General features: G+C 41.1%; 1 long non-coding RNA gene across 1 annotated transcript; it reads left to right on the forward strand.

The window, feature by feature from the left end:
* Positions 1 to 817: 817 nt before the first annotated feature.
* On the forward strand, positions 818 to 20131 carry LOC120913482. The gene is made up of 3 exons (XR_005743521.1): positions 818 to 1088; positions 14804 to 14827; positions 20108 to 20131. It is a non-coding gene; the product is annotated as an uncharacterized LOC120913482 (long non-coding RNA).
* The last annotated feature ends 4554 nt before the right edge of the window (positions 20132 to 24685 follow it).

A 24685-nucleotide genomic window follows, 5' to 3' on the forward strand; every position in this document is an offset into this window, starting at 1 on the left:
CATTACGGGTAAGGGAATCCGGCAGTGTAGCCTTTCGGCTTCACACCGGGAACCCTACTGCGCATGTGTAAGGCCCGCTCCTCTCTCCTATTAGCTCGGCGGCCATGGTGAGGAGGAGGAGGGAGCCCTGCGGTGACGTCACTGCCAAGTGTAAGCAGGTCCCTTATTGGTCACCAGCATTGGCCACGATGGCCCAGGGTACCTCCCATCATCATCCTGAGACAGGAAGAAGAAGGGGTACTAAAGTGGAGGAACCTCACCATCTTGGTCACTCACTTACTCCTGGTCTAAAGCCTGTTTCTTCTGCTTCAACAAAAAAATGTAACTAACTCAGTAGGGAGGATCAAAAAACCACATAGTCTCATCATAAGCTGGTATCAGGCTTCGTACAGTGACTACTCATTTCTTGTCTGTACTCCTATCTCCTATATGCTAGTCTTGACTTTCTAAAGAGCCAAAGTTTATGGGTAGTTACACTGGATCCAGTATTATGATTTGTGTAGAATGGTGCAATAATGGAGAATTGGCATAGATCCTTTAAGGCAGCTTCTGAACTAGAATTAACATCAAAAGTCAATAACCTTCGGAAAATGATGGGTGAAAAAACGTGGAGAAAACAGAATCTGGGGCAGCTGTGCATAGCAACCAATCAGCTTGCTCAGTTATGCCTCGTACACATGACCAATACTTACTTTGCAAAAAGTGATGGACATTTTAAGGTTGAATTTATGAAAATCTGAAAATGACAGCTACAATAAAAATCCTTATCCCTGTATTAGAGCTTTGTGAATTAGAGCAAAATATAATTTCCCAAGAAGCTCCAAGTCATGACAATAGCTATGTATGCTAATATTAATGATAGCATATCATAGTGATACCTCTGTAATGATGGGAAGTGATTTTGTTGGGGTTTCAGCCAGGAAAGGTGTGTTTCAGAAGCTTTATATAGGCTGTACAAAGGAAGCATAAAACATAATTACTGTCTCCTGCCTGGACCAAGGACACACATCTTACAGAAGACAAGATGGGAACTCCAAGGATGTTATCAGTAGCTTTGATGCTGACACTTATATGCCTCTGGGCATCAGGTGAGCCAAGCAGGAGGTTGGTTGTAATGCCGGGATACATAACAGCTGTTGAAATATATATATATATATATATATATATATATATATATATATATATATATATATTACAGCAGGTTGATGTACTTTAGATGTTAGATAACCATAGAACAATGGTTGATATTTTCAGTATTTTCTGTTACACATGACTTTATTAGTGTCTTTCCATCTTGCTGCGACCACAAAGTTATTTGACTTCCAGTGAGACTTTGCATTGCAACTTGCTTGTGACTTTGAATACTTCAATGTGACTTTAACGTGACTTTGATGTTTTGTAATTTTGGCCAATCATAAAAATACAGAGTGTGACACGTATTATTGAAATTACAAAACCCTCTGAAGTCACAGCCAAAGATAAGCCAAAGAAATGACTTATGCCGCGTACACACGGTCGTTTTTCGGCATGAAAAAAAATGAAATTTTTAAAAACGTCATTTAAAATCATCGTGTGTGGGCTTCACATCGTTTTTCGGCTTCTGAAAAACGACAAAAAAAAATTTGAACATGCTGCATTTTTTAATGTCGTTTTTTAAAATGTTGTTTTTCGGGTTGTAAAAAATGATCGTGTGTGGGCTAAAACGACGTTTTAAACCTGTGCATGCCCAGAAGCTAGTTATGAGACAGGAGCGCTCGTTCAGGTAAAACTACCATAATAATATTCATAATGGAGTAAGCACATTCATCACGCTGTAACAGACAAAAAGCGCAAATCGTCTTTTACTAACAAGGAATCAGCTAAAGCAGCCCAAAGGCAAATAGAACTTCCCCTTCAGAGTGCCGTCGTATGTGTTGTACGTCACCGCCCTTTGTTCATCATTTTTTAAAAACGATGGTGTGTGGGCAACATCGTTTTTAATGATGAAGTTGGAAAAACGTCGTTTTTTGGACATGCTGAAAAATTACGTTTTTTTTCATGCCGAAAAACTATCGTGTGTACGCAGCTTTACTTGCAACTTTTGTGAGTTTTTTTTAACATTGCAGTCCATGGCACTTATGTTGCAAGGAAGATGCACAAAAGTAAATTGAGTGAGGTAACCTCCGCACCAAAAATATATTAAAATTAAAATAAGAAGAATAAATTGAATTAATTGCTGCTCCCCTGAAAGAGTGAAGTGACTCCTAGTGATATATAGAACAAGATAGGGGGCGCTGTTCATGTGCCACAATATTAGTGATTATGCACCAGTGCTATATAGATTAGTATCAAAACATATTTCAACAATCTGATAATAAATGCACAAATGTGAAAAAAAAAGTATCTTAATAATATAAAATAAAATATATTCAATCTTAAAATTCCAGTGACAGAAAATTCTTGCTGTGCAGTGTTGATAAGGTACAATCTTTCACCAGAAACTCTTCAAAAAAACGACACCCAAAGTGCAAAAGATAAGTAACCTGCTTACCAGATGTATCTGACCTCTTTAATTAAAAAGAAAGTCAGATATCGCTTTGGCAGATGCACAAAAGATGCACAAAAGTAGTGCAGGAACTTTTTATTTCTTTGGCACTGCGACTTAAGTCACAGCAATTAAGGCGCTTATTTAAATAAATGTCTTTTGACTTGTCATGCGACTTTCTGTGTTGCACATCGCAGCAAGCTGCATGAGAAGTCGCAGCAGTGTAAACCAGAGCTTAGTGGATCTTAGGAATTTTATTGTATCAAGCAGATTGATATTGTCTTTTATTTACTATATAAGATTTTAAATAATTACAATAAGGTCAAAACTAATTTTTAAAGACGAGGAGATGCAGGAGGCTGCAGGCCAAGTCCCACAACTCCACGCAATCTCAGAGATCCTCTGGAAGCCACAGTCAGCTTCCATATCCAAAATAACAGCACCAGAGACCTTCAGCACTAAGAAGAATTGGCTGCAGGAAGACAATGCTGCACCCCAGTCACTGGTATGTACCTTATGTTTAAGGCTCGGTTTCCACTATTGCAACCCCAAAGTCGCACGATTTTGATGCGACTTGAAGCAATGCCGGTGTATTCTAGAGGTCCTGGACCTTAAGTCGCATCAAAGTGGGACCAAAGTAGTGCAGGGACTACTTTGAAGTCGCTGCGACTTGAAGTCACACAGATATGAACGGAACTTATTGGAAATCTTGGGGTGCGACTTGTCATGCGACTTTGCTGTCCCAATTCGCACGAGAAGTCGCACAAGTGGAAACCGAGCCTAATGGCCCGTACACACAATCCGAATATTGGACAGAAACTGCCGTCCGAGGAAGAATCGTACGATTTTCGGATCGTGTGTACACTACTTTCGAGAGCCGATCACGTAATTTAATCCGATATTTTCCTCGTACGATACCCAATCGTATGATTTTCATTTAGTCAGTACAGTTGTCGTCCGAAAATACAATACTAATACATTACAACACATATCATCACTTCCGATTTTTATTTCTGTCGTACGAGATTTATTGTGACTTTAGTACCCTATTCAATTTCTACTTGTGACTATTAAGCACAAAAAGTCGTACTATCTGTTGTACGATATTCGGATCGTGTGTACGGGCTATAAGGCTGCATTCATAATTGAGCGTTTTGTTTTCAGGCAGAAAGACTTAGCGTTTTTACCGCGTTTTTTGCAGCGATTTTGCTGTGATTTTGGTCAAAAGGACACCAATATAAAAATCTGAAAAATGACTGTAATCTGTACAAAAGTAAGCGAATGTATTTTTTTTACTTCAGGCGTTTTTCAGGCGTTTTGCCTCAGATGTGCCAGATGCTATTGAAATGAATGGGATTTTGCTTATTGGGCATTTTTCAGGTGTTTTTTTCAGCGTTTTACGTGCTGAAAACGCTCAGGTGTGAATGCAGCCTTAGGCTCTGTTCACACGTAGGTGTTTTTGGGCGTTTTTCTGCTGTAAGCCTCAGCTCTAAAAACGCCCAACAAGACAAATGCCATTAATTTCAATAGCCCCTTTTCACATCTGAACGTTCTGTCACCTAAAGCAAAACGCCCGCCACTCAAAAAAGTACAGGAGCTTCATTTTTGGCAGATTACAGGCGTTTTTCATTCATTTACATTTGTGACCTTTGACCTGTACAAAATCATGGTAAAATCGCGTTAAAAACTGTGGCAAAATTGCGCTAAAAAACTTGTGACTCTGCCGGAAAACAATACGCTCAGGTGTGAACGGAAACTCAGCAGCTAAAGCATTTGTAGTGGCGTTTCTCTTTAGGATACAATTGTAACTTCATAGATCAAATCTCTGCTTCCACTATGTAATCTCAAAAAATTATCAATTCAAATACAATCATATACATGACTAATGTATCTTAGTGCTGCCAAGTCATGCAAAGCGAACAATAATATTCCCCTCTGGCTGATCGACTCTGTTTGATTGAAACTGAGTCTAAATCGTTTGGATGTAAAGTTATGGCAATTCAATTGTTTGTAGTCATCATGTAGGTTACCTATATCAGTTAGATGTCAGAATAAATAGCATTGTACTCCTCCCTCGTCTATAATTTGTAATGTTCTGCACTGTAATTAGGGCAACATCATTTATCCAATTATTTATTACTATTCCAAAGCAATTATTGTGCACAATGCCTGTGATTGTAAAGATCTGATCATATCATTGTTGAGCTACAAATTGCATTGAGCTTAAAAAACACAGAAAGGGGGGTTCGGTACTAATTGAGGGGTGCTATGTCCTGGGGGTCTGTACTAATTGAGGGGGTGCTATGTCCTGGTGGGTCTGTACTAATGGAGGGCGGTGCTATGTCCTGGGGGGGTCTGTACTAATGGAGAGGGGTGCTATGTCCTGGGGGTTCTGTAGTAATGGAGGGGGGAAGCTATGTCCTGGGGGTCTGTACTAATGGACTGGGGTGCTATGTCCTGGGGGGGTCATTACTAATGGATGGGGGTGCTATGTCCTGGGGGGTCTGTACTAATGGAGGGGGGTGCTTTGTCCTGGGGGGCTCTGTAGTAATGGAGGGGGTGCTATGTCCTGGGGGGTCTATACTTGGAAGGGGGTCTGTACTGATCGAAGGGGGTCTATACTAAGTGGCGGGGGTCTGTACTGAGGGAGGACTATAAGTGGTGAAGGGGGGTCTGTACTGATGGAGGGGGGGTCTATACTTAGTGGAGGGGGGTCTACTGAAGGAGGGGGGACGGTACTAAAGGGCGACTATAGTTGGTGTAGGGGGGTGACACCATGTTTTACCACACCAGGTGACACCAACCCTAGTGACGCCACTGGTGTTTAGCAACAACTTGCCTAATTTTCAGTAAAACAAAAAAAAAAGGTAAAAAACACAGCTGTGCCCCAGGCAGATTAATGACATAATGAGGTAGATTTACTAAAACTGGTGCACTCCGGATCTGTTGCAGCTGTGCATGGTAGCCAATCAGATTGTAACTTTAGCTTGTCCAATTAAGCTTTGACAGAAAAACCTGGAAGCTGAATGGTTTATGATTTAGAGCTGCACCAGATTTTACACGCTCGTCCTCTCACTAATATCAATGATGAGACATTATTCCTCCCACTAATATCAATGATGGGACACTATTCCTCCCACTAATATCAATGATGGGACACTATTCCTCCCACTAATATATATAATGGGACACTATTCCTCCCACTAATATATATGATGGGACACTATTCCTCCCACTAATATATATGATGGGACACTATTCCTCCCACTAATATATATGATGGGACACTATTTCTCCCACTAATATATGTAGCACTAACCCCCGAAGGAGCTGCTGAGTATTTCGAGCGGCATGTTACCTCTATATTCTCGCTGTCCAGGGTAATAAAAGAGAGTCTGAAGAATTCCAATGTCCACAAGATACGCTTCTTTTTCTAAGGTTTATTTGCAGAACGTAGTAAAAAAGAAGTTGGAGGGGTGGAAGGGTATACAGTAGGTAGATAGCTTCAGGTGTATACTCTCAAATTAGGAAACACTCCTGCTTCCAGCAAACAGTTCTCGTCGCCTCTCTAGCCAGAGTGGGTATTGCTCACCCGGATAGGTCCCTCTCACTGGTCTAGCAGCCGGAATGACACACGGAATAAAGTACAGTCTCTGCCACAGACCTTCCATCATGAGGAGACACTTTTGGTCCGGGAATCCCCTGCCACAGGATTCAGCACCCGGATCTCCAGATTAACTTTAGTAGAACTTAGATCTGACAGGCGATCATCATCAAGCATCTCAGTGTATGGTGCATCCTTCGATTAATTTTCCAGGCCTTCTCCCAAGATACCAGCCTCTTGCCTGGTCCTCTCCAGGATAGGTCGTCCCCTGGTTTCCTTCATCAAGGACAGACAGCACAGGATCACCTTTAAAGGCAGGTCCCAGTCTAACTACTGGGCCTACCAGCGAAGCCGCAACCCCGGAGCAACGTGGTCCCGGAGCCAGGATTCAGGACACGCACCCCAGGCCAGGCGGGCCACGAGACACGACAGAACGACCACCGACCTCGCCCTTGTCCCTTAAGTACCCCTCCCCAGCATGCACAGCGGGGCGACCACTCCCACTGATCTGCTGCCGAGGGGGACACCCAATACACCCTGACTCTGCTACTGCCACCCTTGGCCTGGGACGGTAATAACACCCCCAGGCGAACAACGGTGGTTACTCCCAGCACAGCCATGGCGGGAACAGAGGCTAAATTGCCCATAATTACATATGTCTGAGTCAAATAACAACTCAGACCCCCTCTGAATTTACAGCAGCGCCTATTCCTTCCACTAATATCAATGATGGGACAATAGTCCTCCCACTAATATCAATGATGGACACTATTCCTTCCACTAACACAAATGATGGGGCACTATTCCCCCCACTAATATCAATGATGGAACACTATTCCTTCCACTAATATAAATGATGGGCACTATTCCTTCCACTAATATCAAAGATGGGACACTATTTCTTCCACCAATATCAATGATGGGCACTATTCCTCAAAATAATACAAATGATGGGCAATATTCCACCCACTAATACAAATGATGGGCACTATTTCTTCCACTAATATCAATAAAGGGACACTAGTCCTGCCACCAATATCAATGATGGGACACTATTCCTTCCACTAATATCAATGATGGGCACTTTTCCTTCCACTATTATCAATGATGAGACACTAGTCCTTCCACTAACATCAATGATGGGACATTAGTCCTGCCACTAATATCAATGATGGGACACTAATCCTCCCACTAATACCAACGATGGGGCACTATTCCTTCCACTAATACCAATGATGGGACACTAGTCCTCCCACTAATATCAATGATGGCCACTATTCCTCCCACTGACACCAACTGCATTTTACAAGCTGTTATGGAATGCCATTAACCGGTTCCCGACTGACTCACGCAGATATGCTGGTGCAGAATGGCTCTCCTGGGCGAAACCCTGAACGAGTACGGTTTTCCCTTTAAGAACCGCCATGGCGGGGAGACCCGATGCGTGTGGCCGGCGGTCACGATTGCCACCAGCCACACCCGATCGAGTGCACGAGTTTACACACAAATCCCTGTGCTGTCAGAAGAGAGGAGACATATCGTTTGTTCCTAGTAAGTAGGAACAGAGAAATGTCTCCTCTCCTACTCAGTCCTATCCCCATACAGTTAGAACATACTACGGGATCACACATTTAACCCCTTGATTGCCCCCTAGTGTTAACCCCTTCCCTACCAGTGTAATTTACACAGTAATCAGTGCATTTTTATAGCACTGATCGCTGTATAAATGTAAATGGTCCCAAATATGTGTCAAAAGTGCCCGATCTGTCCGCTGCAATGTCGCAATACCGCTAAAAATCGTAGATCACCGCCATTACTAGTAAAAAAAAATATAAAATAAAAATGCCATAAATCTTTCCCATAGTTTGTAGACACTATTATTTAGATTCACGTATCTTTATGCCGGCGTAGCGCATCCCATTTGCACTACGCCGACGTAACATAGTGAGGCAAGTACTGTATTCACAGAGCACTTGCCTCCTAAGTTACGTCGGCGTAGCGCAAATGGCCCGGCGTAACCCTGCCTAATTCAAAATAGGCAGGTAGGGGGCATGCTCTATGTAAATTACCCGTGACCCCATGTAAATGAGGGCCGTTTGTACGGTGCATGCGCGTGCATGCTCAGAATCACGTCGCAAATACTCATTGCTTTTGACATGAACGTAACCTACGCCCAGCCCCATTACGCAAACGAGGTAAAATTTGACGGCACTTCCGACGTCTTTACCTTGCATGGGCTTCGCCATCTTTTTGGTGGTTTATCTTTACGCCTGAAAAACGCCTTACGTAAACAGCGTATCGGGCGCAAATACGTTTGTGAATAGGCGTATCTTGCTCATTTGCATATTCTAGGCTTAAATCCACATACACGCCCCTAGCGGCCAGCGTAAATATGCAGCTAAGATACAAAGGCGTAGGAGACTTACGTCGGTCGTATCTTAGTAACAGTTAAGCGTGTTTTAGTTTGAGAATATGCTTAAAGATACAACGGCACAGATTCGGACTTACGACGGCGTATCTACTTAAAAGCCGTCGTAAGTCTTACTGAATCTGGCTATATAACTTTTGCTCAAACCAATCAATATACGCTTGTTGTGATTTTTTTAACCAAAAATATGTAGAAGAATATATATTGGCCTAAACTGATGAAGAATTTTTTTTTAAAAAAAACATTTTTGGGGATATTTATTATAGTAAAAAGCAAAAAATATATTTTTATTTTTTTCAAAATGTTCGCACTTTTTTGTGTATAGCGCAAAAAATAATACTTGCATAGGTGATCAAATAATACCCAAAAACTCTATTTGTGGGAAAAAAAGACGCAAATTTTGCTTGGGTACAGCATTGCATGACCGCACAATTACCAGTTAAAGTGCCGCAGTGCCATATTGTAAAAAGTGCTCTGGTCAGGAAGGGGGTAAAACCTTCCGGGGCTGAAGTTTTTGAAGTGCCCTTGTAGTAGGGAGAAGGCACTATGCTGAGATGACTGCTGAATGCATACAGTGTCAGATGGTGTTATTCTTGTCTGAGTCCTGAACTGTGAGACAGAGGAGGGGTGTGCTTCCCATACGCTGGAAGAAATAATGTGTCAGGAGATTTGCAACAGGGTTATCATAAGAACTAATGTACAATGGTTATTATAGCGAGAAAGGTACAGTGTGACACCTAGTGGTTACTACACAGTAGAACAGATATTACTGCTGAGCATTCAGTTATTCCTCTGAACTGGTTTTCTTTCCCTTCCCTTTCCCTGATTTATTAATAAGTATTCCAGCTCAAATAAACATTGAGCTGTAACACTGACAACTAGATGTCAAAAGCAGTTTTACAATCGTGTTCACTCAGGTGGAACAATAATAAATAGGACAAGAACATCATCTTGTAAAATGTTGCTTGATGCTTGCAAGCCTTACGTATCAGCATTAAATAGTAAATGTGTGTGCTGTCAATGTGTATCTAAGATAGAGAAGTACAGTCTTGTGCCGTGTTAGTCATTGGATCAGTAAAAAGTAAAAAGTTGTAAAAAGTTTGTAGTTTAAAGTGGAGTTCCACCCATAAATATAACATTACATCAGTAGTTTTAAAAAAAAATGTCATTAGTCCTTTAAGAATTTTTTATTTTTTTTTAGATGCCTTCAAAGTGTTGTTGCTAGGCAGAATAGTTCATCTTCCCTCTTCCTGCACCTAGGTGCTTAAGCTTCCTAACCTACACCGCACAGACTCCTGGGAATGTAGTGGGTGTAACTTTCCAGGAGTCTGTGCACATCCCAGTCTCGAAGAATCATGTGACTTGGACAGTACAGGAGCTGAAACCTGATCTAAAAACCTATTACACTGCTTGTGCAGCACTGAGCATGTGCGAGATCTGCAAGGCTGAAATCCAGGAAGTCATACAGTCTGGCTTCATGATGCCCACACTTAAGATTTCTATTTTATAAAGTGTCTAAATGCTGTAACAACCTAACAAAACGGACCTTAGTTTACAGACTAACTTTACTAGAATACATTAAGCTTGTGTATTACAGGGGTATTTATATATAAAAAGTGAAATTGTGGCCGGAACTCCGCTTTAACTACTTCCCTACCAGGCCAATTCTGGCATTTCTCTCATACATGTAAAAATCATAATTTTTTCTGCTAGAAAATTACTTACAACCCCCCAAACATCATCCATTTTTCTTTAGCAGAGGCCCTAGAGAATAAAATGCAGGAAGTGTCAATAGTTTTCAAAAGCTTTTAGATGGGCATCTAACTTTTGCTCAAACCAATTAATATATACGCTTATTGCGATGTTTTACAACTCGCAGCAACAAAGGATAAAAAAAAGAAGAAGAAAACATGTAATTTTATTGTTTATGGCACGCTGTGATTTAACCAAAGAAATGTTATTTCACTTGGGTTTACTCAAAAAGATAAAAAAAAAAATGTATTCCGCGCACTTTTTTGCCCTGAAAATCAGGGCAAAATCGCGGGTGCGCGGTATACGCCGATACCCACTTTCCCGCGCCGAGTTTGAATACTGCGCCGACATATACCGAGCGCAGTACACTCGGGTATAGTCGGGCAGTCTCGGCTCCTTCCGCGCTCACATCCGGACGTACAGGACGTCAGCGCGAGAGTTGCCGAGCCTGCCCGACAATACACGAGTGTACTGCGCTCTGTATATGTCGGCGCAGTATTCAAACTTGGCGCGGGAAACGAGCGGGGAGGACGCGAGGACGCCGCAGAAGGACGCCGGACCCGACGAAGAGGACACCCGAAGCCGCAGAAGGACGCCGGACACGACGAAGAGGACACCCGAAGCCGCAGACGGACGCCGAACCCGACGAGGCCCCCTGATGGACGCCGCGCAAGACACTATAACTGTAAGTACAAAAAAAACTTTTTTTCCACAGGATTCGGGGGCAACTTTAGGGGTGCGCGGTATACGCGGGAGCGCGCTATATCGCGATAAATACGGTATCTGAACCAGATATATCTGTGGTGTTGCAGGACATATAGGTTTCGGCTTTCATTTTTCTGTCTTAAAAACTGTATTTTAAAGGCAGTGACATGTGGGACTTGTCTCATTCTAAGACGATGGCAGTTCATTTTAATACACAATAGTATCCTTGAAAGTCATTTTTCACTGGTCCAGCCCTCTATATACATGCTAACTGTCTGCCAGATGGTGCAGCTGTGTGGATGAATCTTCATACAGCCAGATATAGAGAAGGGTGTCCTGCAAAATTCAATGGTTCAGGGCGTGCCAGACCTCTGGGCTCTTGTATCCCAGAGCAGTCACACAGGCGGATACTTCAATTGTTACACCCTGGGTGTGAACCAATGGTAAAGTGTATTTCCACTTTTTCAGCCAAATTGGTATAAGACCTACTTTATATTTATTATATGTTCCCATTCACATAGCATAATATATGCTTATAGAAAAATGTATGCCTACCATTTTCAAATATTTTATTACATTTTATAATTATTAACAAAATTCTATTAAAAAAGCATATACAATAATATAATATAAATAGATATTTCATTAACAGAACATGTACAATAGTATAGTAGAAAAAAGCGTAATCATGCAGGAAAGTAACTCTTATAAATGTAAATGAAAATAGATATACTAGCGGATTGTAGGATAAGATTATGTAACATGAAGTGTCATAATCATAGCTTCATGGCAGCTATTTGATGAAAAGTAATTGAGAAATTAAGTTGATTGAAATAATATAATATACCGTATTTATCGCGGTATATCGCGCTCCCGCGTATACCGCGCACCCATAAAGTTGCCCCCGAAATTCCTGTAAAAAAAAATGTTATATGATTTTATTACTTACAGTTTTGGTGTCTTCCCAGCGTCCATCGTCCGGTCCGGCGTCCGTCTGCGGCCTCGGTGGTGTCCTCACGGCTTCTCCAGCGCGCGCCTCAAGTCGAGTCCCTGCTTCCCGCACTCAGTTCGAACGCCTCCGCCGACATATACCGAGTGCAGTACACTCGGGTACATTCGGCTAGGCTCGGCTTCGCTCGCGCTCACGCTCTGTGACGTTTATGCGTGAGCACGAGCGAAGCCGAGCCTAGCCGAATGTACCCGAGTGTACTGCACTCGGTATATGTCGGCACAGGATTTCAAACTGAGCGCGTGAAGCGGCTATCGGCGTATATCGCGCACCCACGATTTTCCCCTTATTTTAAGGGGAAAAAAGTGCGCGATATACGCCGATAAATACGGTAATTATGTCAACTGTGAAGAGAATAAAATTGAATGAACCTATAAAGAAATATAAAGTTACTGTGTTGTAGAATAACTGGGGGAATAAATTAGGCTAAACCAGGGCCAAGTTCCTTCTCTTGGCTTGGCTTTATCTAATGCCTATCTTTTTATGCTTTTTCTTTTTTTACTTCCTGAAAATTCGATTTTTCTCTTCTATGGAATGTGAAGGGCTGGGGAGTTAATGTTACCCACATTAAACCCAATTTGTATTGTGGTGGTAGATTTTCATTATCAGTTGTAAACTAGATGTGCACACAGTCTGTCCTAACAAAGGGGTCGCTCATGGCTTGGGTAGTACATTGTATGTCAATCCACAAATCTGTCTCCAATTTACACATTGCAAGCTATTCTGCACATTACAAGCTTCTCACAGAGTCCCATGTATAACTCTAATGCCGCGTACACACGAACGGATTTTCCATCAGAAAAAACTTGGATGTTTTTTTCCAACGGAATTCCGCTCAAGCTGTCTTGCATACACACGGTCACACCAAATTCCGACCATCGCGAACGTGGTGACGTACAACACTACGATGAGCCGTGAAAAATGAAGTTCACTGCTTCCGAGCATGCGTCGACTTGATTCCGAGCATGCGTGGTTTTTGGTGTGTCGGAAAAGCATACAGACGAACAGATTTTCCGATAGGAATTTTTTTCGAATCTGCTCTCAAACTTTTGCTGGCGGAAATTTCGACAGCAAAAGTCTGATGGAGCATACACACGGTTGGAATTTTCGATGAAAAGCTCACATCAGACTTTTGCTGTCGGAATTTCCGATCGTGTGTACGGGGCATAAGGGCAGGTTCACACTAGAATGCGCACACCGTTTCTCGCTCCTGCGCATTCTGTTTTTGACACAGGAACATGCAATAAGTAAGGCAGGCGCTACTTTTAAAAATTGTGCCGCACTAAACCGCATGGTACTGCAGTAATATGTGGTTTTGTGGCCGCAAACAAGCCACATTTGCTAGATGTGTTTGGGGGTGCCATTACAAATTAAACAGAAACACGCCTTTCCCATACTGGGTTTTTTGAATAGAAAAACATAGTGGGGGTTTCTCAAATGTAACTGCAAAGGTGTAAATACACTTGAATGCAAATATAACCCCAATCACTATAATCTCATATAAGCTTTAACATGTTAATTTTGGTATAAAATTAATTCTCATTATTTTTAAACCTGTAGCTTGCAATAGATCCCAACTGCAGAACCTTCAAAATCACAAAACTTGTTTTTGTTGCGCTATGGACAGACGTGAAAAAAGTCATTGGGCCAGATTCACGTAGGTCGCCGCATCTTTAAGGCGGCGTAGCGTATCCTATTTATGCTACGCCGCCTTAAGTCAGAGAGGCAAGTGCTGTATTCTCAAAGCACTTGCCTCGTAAGTTACGGCGGCGTAGCTAAAATGGGGCCGGCGTAAGCGTGCGTAATTCAAATGAGGATGAGGGGGTGTGTTTTATTTAAATAAATGGTGACCCGACGTTATTGACGTTTTTTACGAACGGCGCATGCGCCGTCCGTGTACATATCCCAGTGTGCATTGCGGCAAAGTACGCCGCAAGGACGTATTGGTTTCGACGTGAACGTAAATTACGTCCAGCCCCATTCACGGACAACTTACACAAACAACGTAAAATTTAGACGCGGGAACGACGGCCATACTTAACATTGGCTACGCCACCTAGGGGGCAGCTTTATCTTTACGCCGGCATACCTCTTACGGAAACGGCGTATCTTTACTGCGACGGGCAAGCGTACGTTCGTGAATCGGCGTATCTACTCATTTGCATATTCTACGCCGAACTCAATGGAAGCACCACCTAGCGGCCAGCGGAAATATTGCACCCTAAGATACGACGGCGCAGGCCGTCGTATCTTAAGTAGGTTTAAGTGTATCTCAGTTTGAGCATACACTTAAACATACAACGGGCTTAGATTCCGAGTTACGTCCGCGTATCTACTGATACGCCGGCGTAACTCTTTGTGAATCTGGCCCATTATTTCCAAAATTTTTGTTGCCATGTGACAGCATTGGAGAAATTGTATAACTTATAAAATGTAACTTTTATATAACTAAAGGGTCTATTTAAAAAAAAAAAAAATTTGTAGCACGAATGTCAGTAGCATTTGTGCAAGATAAGAATATAAAAAGATAAAAAATATAACCATCATTTTTGTAAGAGATGAATTCCTGTATCTAGTGGCCAAAATGCAGTACAGTATAGTTTTTGAATTGAGGTATTTCAGAAAACAATACCGCATTTTGGCCACTAGATGGAGATGATGAACCTATGACATTTTGTTCAGTTTCCGCATAGGCTTCTGATATTTGAGCAACAAAAGTTTTAGAAATAGACTCCTCGGCTTGTATTCTGTTATAATTGTATTTATTTCTTTATTTTGCAGATATTTCTGCTCAAACAGTCAACGGTAAGAATACCTATAATTGAGTTTATATATTATCTGATTTTACTGATTGTGCTCACCAATGTGTCTGAAAGAAAGCTGCTCCATTCAAGATCACCATGATCCTCACAGAAACTGACACTTCCAGGAGTGTCAAACTCCTTTGTACCCGAAGTGCTTATTGGTTCTTCCCACTGACAGCACACACTAGTCAGGAACCAGTGAGAGCTGCAGGGTGTATGAATCAAATGTACTGTATACCTCCTGCTGTACCTTAATTACGCTTGCTTTCCAGGGAAATACTGGTAGACATGTGCAATTTGTTTTGTTCCAAATTCGTTTTTTATCAAATTTCGACAAATTTATTAACCGTACTGTAGTATTAAAAATCCTTTTATAACTAAGTTTTCCGAATATTCGTAAATTCGAAAATAAATCGGAAATCCAAAAATGAATCGAAAATTCAAAAAAAAAGGAAATTCGAAAAAACGTAAATTCTGAAATGAAAAAACAAACCGTAAATTCGAAAAACCTGAAAATTTGAAAATCAGAATTAATGACTAAATAATAATAACTTAAAGTGATACTAAAGGTTTGATAAAAATAAAATAAATAACAAACATGTCATACTTACCTCTGCTGTGCACAGAGTGGCCCCGAATGCCGTTTTCTGGGGTCCCCCGGGAGCTCTCTTGGCTCTTCCCCGTGTCAGATAACCCCCTCCGGGAAGCTCTTTCCCAAGGGGGTTACCTTGCGGGTGCGCTCCCGTGTCCAGCATTCAGCGTCCATGGCCACCGAATGCAGGACTCGGCCCCACCCCCCGACACCCGCGTCATTGGATTTGATTGACAGCAGAGGGAGCCAATGGCTGCGCTGCTATCAATCTATCCAATAAAGAGCCGAGAACCCGTGGAGAGAGCGACGGCAGGGACACGCCCACATAAATTTGGGCTCAGATAAGTAAAACGGGGGGCTGGGGGGCCGGACACTACAAGGTGTTGCATAGGATGCATTAAAGGGGTTGTAAAGACAAAAATATTTTCCTCTTAAATTAAAGTCTGACAGTAGCTGATAAAGTAAAAAGTAATGTTTTGCATTATAACTAGTTTGATACCTGTTAAATTGGGCTAATTTATTCACCTCCGTCACTCCTGAATCATTATTCTCACTGACTTCCTGGTTTGCGGTGCGCATTCATTCTTGCTACATCACGGCCTAATGGGAACTACAGTTCCCATTAGGCTTAGCCTCCATGCCTGTGAGGGATAAGAGAGCATCTTCACGCAGGGCTGTAGTCATAGGGAGGGGGTGAGCACATTCTGCTTTCCACCATGCAAAACAGCTCAGATGCTGGTGGAAAGCAAGAAGGGGAGAGACAGGAAATGGCATTTTCAAACCTGGATTACTGTATTTTGGAGGTCAAAAGGAAAAACGAGGTAAGTGATATTTAAATGCTCTAGCTTACAGCAATCAATTGATCTAATAAAAACTAATCTTTAGTGTTCCTTTAAGCTGAAAAAACACAAAGGTTTACAACCTCTTTTTTCTTAGAAATCACTATTTCTGCCCGTGGTCATCCTGAGTAAGGGCAGATGACTCATGTAGCACTTATTTCCTGGAATCCATCTGCCCTTAGTTCAGGCATGCAAACAGGATGGTGTGTCCAGGTGAGAAATCCCTCCCCCTCTCCTGAAGACTCCTGGGATGTATGACTTTATTTCCCTAGGCATGGTAAATTATGAAATAACTGAAGAAAGGTTCCGCTTTAAAGGGGTGAGGGATTTATTTTCCCTTGTTTCTCGTGGGTACAGCAGCCTATTCAAATGAATGGGCTGCTGTACCAGCCATGTGCACACACAAATGTGCACATGCATATGTAATTGCATATAAAATGCACTATTTATCTTTCAAAAAGTGTTTCCCAGTCCTAAACCTTTCATCCAAATCCTAAATTGCTGCATTTGTAAATTCCACAAGACAATATAACGGTAATAGTAGTGGTAAAATAACACTTGTGGGTTTACCCTATCAATTTCTTTTGTACAATTCTCCTTTAAGGGGGTGTGACAGGGGGTGTGTCCTATGCCTGCATACTTTTGCTAATAGGTGTCCCTCATTCCCATCTCAGAATGTTGGGAGGTATGTTGGTGTGGCAGTGCAGACTTGGGAAAGGTATTCAGTCTCTTCTTTCTTTATATCTACAGTATAAAACAGGAAGACACATCATCTATCCAAACACTCTGAATCAAATCAGACAGGCCCTTGCACAACATAGTTGGTGGTAGATCTAAAGTGGATTTTACTATCATATTTTATAGTGTGTGATGAGCTTTATAGAACCCAGGACATACTTCTCGTGGTTTCAATACTACCACCCTTTCCAAATAGGCTGTGATCTGATCGCTCAGCTCCTGCACACTCTGCCAAATGAATGATCTATGGCTGTGTATTTAGTGAGAACGGAATTCACTGATTGCACAGGAAAAACATGCACCTTATGAAGGGTGGTAGTGGTCTGCTGGAGTAGGAGGGTGAATGATGTAGGGTGTGTGCTAATCAGGTCAGCTGGTAAACTAAAGCCTCGTACACACGATCGGAATTTTCGATGGAAAAAGTCAGACAGACTTTTTCCATCGGAAATTCCAACCATGTGTATGCCCCATCGGAGTAATTCCATCGGATATTCCGATTAATTCAATCAGAGTTTATATAGAGAACATGCTCTCTTTTCCTCCGATGGAATGCCGATGTGAATTTTGTCGGACAAAGGTCTGATCATGTGTAAGGGCATTAGGTGACCAGATTTTTAAAATGATATCCGGGGACATATTTTTTTTTTTTTACTAGTAATGGTGGCAAAAAGCAACTCTCTTCCCGTCGCCGCCCGCTTCGTAGCTTGTCAAGTCTTACTCTCCAGGCCCCGGCTACTACTGGGTGGAGTGCGAAGGAAGATCACTCTGCCAGGGAAGGCAAGGAGATAAGCAGGCAGGCGGCTGGCCGGGACTTGAGTCAAGGCAAAAGAACATGTGAGCGGAGCTGAATGGACATGCACCTGAAACTGAAGAAAAATTCCCTCCACTCGGACCAGCACAGGATCATCAGAAAGGGGCACAGATAATGGAAAAATATACACCCCCCCCCCCCCCCCCAAGCTAGTAGGCGCGGAGGGATGTAATTCAGATTTTTTTTTATTATTATTATTCTGCACTGACTGTCTTTGAAATTGCCCTAAGCCCTGTTCAAATCCAATCCAAATGCAATCCGGGGACAAAACCGGGGACAGACTTGGTTCGGGGACAGTGTCCTCAATCCGGGCACCGTCCCCTGAAACCGGGAATGTCTGGTTACCCTATCAGGTAAACTCCTTCCTGTGTCAAGTCCCAAGGTCTGTCCAGGAAGTAATGGAGACGTTTTTTATACCGCCAGCTGGACGCCAAGGTAACTGTTGTGTTACATAAATAGAAAGCTTTATGGAAAAGGAGTACACTAATGGTATATTGGTACATAGAAGAGATGGAATTTAGAAAAAAAAGGAAATTATCTTTTAATTCTGACCCAAGTTCTGTACATTACTTAATCCTGAACCATGTGTGTTACTTAACCATTATGTAACACACAGAGTTCAGGGTTCAGGATTAAGTAACACACTCAGAGGTCAGGGGTAAGAGTTCAGGGATCATGTCAGCACTTACCCACAGTCACAGATTGCCCTGGGAGCCCCGAGGTAGTGTAAAGTTTGCAGTGCAAAAGCTCTGACTCACACTACAAGTGTCAATTTAGTTCTAAAATGGCACAGCTAAAGAGGTCTGCGCATTGTTTCATAGTTGGTAAAGTTCAATAAAGACACTAGTCCATCCAGTTCAACCTGTGTGTCAATGTCAAAAATCATTTCCCATATCCCTGTATGTTCACTAAGATGCACATCCAAGAGTCTTTTAAAAACAATCAATACTACTTATATTATATCTAACTCATAGGCCCCGTACACACGAGAGGATCCATCCGCTGGAATTGATCCGCGGACCGGCTCCAGCGGATAGATCCCCTGGTGTGTACAATCCAGCGGATCTGTTTCCGCTGATTTTTATCCCCTGGGATGGATTTCAAGCGGATAAAAATTTGAAGACATGCTTTCAAATCTATCCGCTTGAATCCATCCCAACTGATTGATCCGCTGGTCTGTACAGACTCAACGGATCAATCCGTCCGAAGGGATCCCCCGCATGCGTCGTAATTATTCGACGCATGCGTGGAATTCCTTATATGACAGCGTCGCGCTCGTCGCCGCGTCATCATCGCGGCGACGGCGCGACACGTCATCGCGAGGGGATTTCGGCGCGGATTTCGATCCTATGGTGAGTACACTCCATCGGATCCAAATCCGCTGAAATCCTCGAGAGGATTTATCCGCGGAAACGGTCCGCTGGACCGTATCCGCAGATAAATCCTCTCGTGTGTACTAGGCCATAGGCGTGCGCACAGGGTGTGCCAGGTGTGCCCAGGCACACCCTAATCACCCTGTGCAACATAGATTCTCCCTACTACCCTAGCTCCCCCCCCCTTCCCCCTCACACCGCTGCTGGCTTCCCTCCTCTCACGGCGGCTGATGCTGCAGGGATGTTTTAGGATGAACGGAGGAAGGGGCCGGTAAATATGTAATTTACTGACCTCCCTTCCCTTTCTGAATGAACACAGTTAGCAATCGGTAGTGTGTGTTTGAGCTTTGGGGTGCACACCCTAATGCAATAGGCTGCGCACACCTGATATGATATGTGTAAATAGAAAATTAATAAAGATATTAAAAAAAAAAAAAAAAAATACTTCCCGCTGACACCACTGATTGTGGAAGAGAGTTCCACATCCTTATCGCCCTCACAGTGAAAAAAAAACCCTACGCAGCTTAAGGCCGTGTACACACGATCGGTTAAACCGATGAGAGCGGTCTGATGGAGCGTTTTCATCGGTCCAAACTGATCGTGTGTGGGCGCCATCGGTTATTTATCCATAGGTTAAAAAAAAGCAATCTTGTTTTAAATGTTAAAAATCCATGCATGCTCAGAATCAAGTCAACGCATGCTTGGAAGCATTGAACTTCATTTTGTTTAGCACGTTGTTGTGTTTTACGTCACCGTGTTCTGACACGATCGTTTTTTTAACCGATGGTGTGTAGGCACGACTGACCATCAGTCAGCTTCATCGGTTATGTATCTATCTATCAATCTATCTATCTATCTGTTTATTTTGCATCTTTTAACATTTTTATGCTGTATTAATGATATCTCTATTTAATTTATTATTCTGTAGCTACAACTACTGCTGCACCAACAGGTCAGTAAGCACAGGAATCTATAAAACATTTCACCTGCAATATCTATCTATCTATCTATCTATCTATCTATCTATCTATCTATCTATCTATCTCTATCTATCTATCTATTCAAGATGCCTTTACAGTGATCTATCTATCTATTATTTTGTAGCTACAACTACTGCTGCAACAACAGGTCAGTAAGCACAATAATCTATAAAACTTTCCTGCTACAATATCTATCTATCTATCTATCTATCTATCTATCTATCTATCTATCTATCTATCTATCTATCTATCTATCTATCTATCTATCTATCTATCCAAGATGCCTTTACAGTGATCTATATATCTATCTATCTATCTATTGGTTTGTTTTGCATCTTTTTAAAAAATGTTATGCTGTATTAATGATATATTTATTCAATTTATTATTTTGTAGCTACAACTACTGCTGCAACAACAGGTCAGTAAACACAGTAATCTATACAACTTTCCAGCTGCAATATCTATCTATCTACCCATCTATCTATCCAAGATGCTTTTAAAGTGATCTATCTGTTTCCATATGTTATGCTGTATTAATGATATCTCTATTCAATTTATTATTCTGTAGCTACAACTACTGCTGCAACAACAGGTCAGTAAGCACAGTAATCTATAATACCTTTTTTAGCTGCAATATCTATCTATCTGTTTGTTTGTTTTGCATATTTTTAACATTTTTATGCTGTATTAATGATATCTCTATTCAATTTATTATTTTGTAGCTACAACTACTTCTGCAACAACAGGTCAGTAAGCACAATAATCTATCCAAGATGCCTTTAAAGTGATTTATATATCTATATTCTGCATCTTTTAAAATCTATTACACAAAATCACTGATCTCTATATCTGATTTATTATCCCATAGGTACAACAAGCCCAACCACTTGTAAGTACATACAGTGGAACCTCAGATTACTAGCATAATCCATTCCAGGAGAATGCTCGTAATCAAAAGTACTCGCATATCAAATAGAGTTTCCCCATTGAAGTAAATGGAAATGAAAATGATTTGTTCCGCATTGACTTGCAATACCACATGTGACCAGAGGTAGGGGGGGCGCCAGAGAGCCTTGGAAACAGCCGGAAAGGCCCGAACACAGTTCCCCGGAAAGGCTCAGGAACAGAGTATTACCATGTCATTACGAGCATTTCTGAACTGCGCCAATCCAAGGTTCCACTGTATACTTATCTATCTATCTGTTTGTTTTGCATCTTTTTCTTTTTTTTTACTTTTATTGAGTTTTGCATATTAAAACAAGTTACAAATGCAGTATAAAGAATGCAAATATGGGATAAAGATCATAACAATAATGACTGAAATATCGGTAGAGTTTGGTGCTCAAATGCATGTTCATATTTATCAGATAAATACCGAAAAAAAGCAAATGCCAGGTATAAGGGACTAAAGAAAATAATAAAAAAAAGGACTATACCTTATATCAGGCTTAGAGTGCCTCCAGACCACCCATCCACCCCTAATGGGTTCAAACTGTGGGAGGGGGCACGTGGGAGGAAAGATAATTAAATAAAATATGAGAAATCTAAAGTCCCAAGAACTTATTTTTTTTTTGCATTTTTATGCTGTATTAATGATATCTCTATTCAATTTATTATTCTGTAGCTACAACTACTGCTACAACAACAGGTCAGTAAGCACAGTAATCTATAAAACTTTTCAGCTGCAATATCTATCTATCTATCTATCTATCTATCTATCTATCTATCTATCTATATATCTATCGATCCATCCAAGATGCCTTTAAAGTGATCTATATATCTATATTTTGCATTTTTTTTAAATCTATTACACAAAATCACTGATCTCTATATTTGATTTATTATCCCATAGGTACAACAAGCCCAACTACTTGTAAGTACACATACTGATCAATCTATTGATCTATCTACCTATCTGTTTGTTTTGCATCTTTTTAACATTTTTATGCTGTATTAATGATATCTCTATTAAATATATTATTTTGTAGCTACATCTACTGCTACAACAACAGGTCAGTAAGCACAGTACAGTAATCTATAAAACTTTTCAGCTGCAATATCTATCTATCTATCTATCTATCTATCTATCTATCTATCTATCTATCTATCTATCTATCTATCTATCTATCTATCTATCCATCTATCCAAGATGCCTTTAAAGTGATCTATATATCTATATTCTGCACATTTTAGAATCTATTTCACAATATCACTGACCTCTATATCTGATTTATTATCCCATAGGTACAACAAGCCCAACCACTTGTAAGTACACATACTGATCAATCCATCTATCTATCTATCTATCTATCTATCTATCTATCTATCTATCTATCTGTTTGTTTTGCATCTTTTAAAAAAATGTTATGCTGTATTAATGATATTTCTATTCAATGTATTATTTTGTAGCTACAACTACTGCTACAACAACAGGTCAGTAAGCACAGTACAGTAATCTATAAAACTTTTTATCTGCAATATCTATCTATCTATCTATCTATCTATCTAAGATGCCTTTAAAGTGATCTATATATCTATATTCTGCATCTTTTAAAATCTATTACACAAAATCACTGATCTCTATATGTGTATTATTATCCCATAGGTACAACCAGCCCAACCACTTGTAAGTACACAAACTGATGAATCTATCTATCTATCTATCTATCTATCTATCTATCTATCTATCTATCTGTGTGTCTGTCTGTCTGTCTGTCTATCTGAGGGATCCTCAAACTACGGCCCTCCAGCTGTTGTGAAACTACACATCCCATGAGGCATTGTAAAACTCTGACATTCACAGACATGACTAGGCATGATGGGAATTGTAGTTCCTGAACAACTGGAGGGCCGTAGTTTGAAGACCCATGATATCTGTTTGTTTTGCATATCTATCTATCTATCTATCTATCTATCTATCTATCTATCTATCTATCTATCTATCTATCTGTCTATCTATTTGTTTGTTATGCATCTTTGTAATATTTTTATGCTGTATTAATGATATGTCTATTCAATCTATTATTTTGTAGCTACAACAACAGGTCAGTAAGGATACTTCTGGACCCTATAAACTCTAATCCTATCTATCATCTTATTATTATTATTATTATTATTCTTACTTTATTATTATTATTGCCGGTGCCACACGCAGATTCTGCGCAGGTAACAGTGTATACAAATGTGACACAACACAGATTGATTACACACTGTTCCATTTATTGGTCCTGGTACAGCATATTTACAGGATACCTTTAAGATATAGCACACCAATGGGATGTTACCAATCCAAGCCATGGCAAACACCTCCCCCATGTACATACAGTTTATTTATTTATTCTCTTGTCAATGTTCAGACAGTTTTATAACAGCTTTTATAAGAATAAATGGTCTATCACATCACTTTGATGCAGGCGTTAGTTTTGTGGTTAGGACAAAACTAAACCACGACTTCCATCTTCTCTATAGAAACATCTCTCTTACTTCTAACTTCAGAGAAACAATATATTTAAAGGAGTAATAACCCAAAACAATAAATATATATTAAGGGGGCTCTAACTACCTCTTTCAACCACCTTGTTGCCCCAATGTGCCCTTTAACATCAACCTGGTTTACTCCTCTCAGAAATATGTTATTATCTTAAACCACACATATACGTCCTCAGCTTTCGGGGGTTATACCGGGATGATGCCCACAGCTGCAGGCATCATCCCGGTACCTTTGTTTAGAGCGGGTGATCGGCTTTCCAGACATTACAACCGATGTGGCTAAAAGCCGCTCGGTTGTTATCCCGGAGGAGCGGGAGGAGACACCCCCCCTCGCGCCGCCTCCCGCTGCTCTGACCGGGCCTTCCGTCCGCGATCCGGCACTTCCGGCACCTTGTTACAGACTGGAACAAAGCCGTAAATGGCTTCATTCCAGTCTCCTGAATGTAAACACAGAAGCGACGTTCCAACGTCACTTCCGCTTTACTTGGCTGCCAATGGCGCGGATTTAAAAAAATATACAGTATTCAGAATCGCAGTTTTCAGCGATCTGAATACTTTGAAGTGTAAAGGAGGGATTTGGGGTCCTTTAGACCCCCGATCACTCCATAAAGAGTACCTGTCACCACCTATTACTGTCACAAGGAATGTTTATATCATAGCGAATTTTCCCATAAGAAATAATGGAATCTCAGATGATTTGTTCCACAACCATTTATTCATAAATCCTTCAGTTTATAGTCCATATAAAAAGATTATAGCAATGTGACCAGGTTGTGCAACCATAAAATATCCATCCACAAATGGCAGCCTCCACAAGGGGATTAAAAGCTAAGTCCAGCAGGAGCTATAGAGTATAAAAGAGAAGAGAGGCACCTCTAAGTGTAGCAATATGGTTACATTTAATGAAGGTACAACATTTAGCAACTCACATGGTTGATGATTAACCACTTAAGCCCCGGACCATATTGCTGCCTAAAGACCCAAGGTGTTTTTACAGTTCGGGACTGCGCCGCTTTAACAGACAATTGCGCGGTCGT

This window comes from Rana temporaria, chromosome 9, assembly GCF_905171775.1.
Source record: "Rana temporaria chromosome 9, aRanTem1.1, whole genome shotgun sequence".
NCBI lineage: Eukaryota > Metazoa > Chordata > Amphibia > Anura > Ranidae > Rana > Rana temporaria.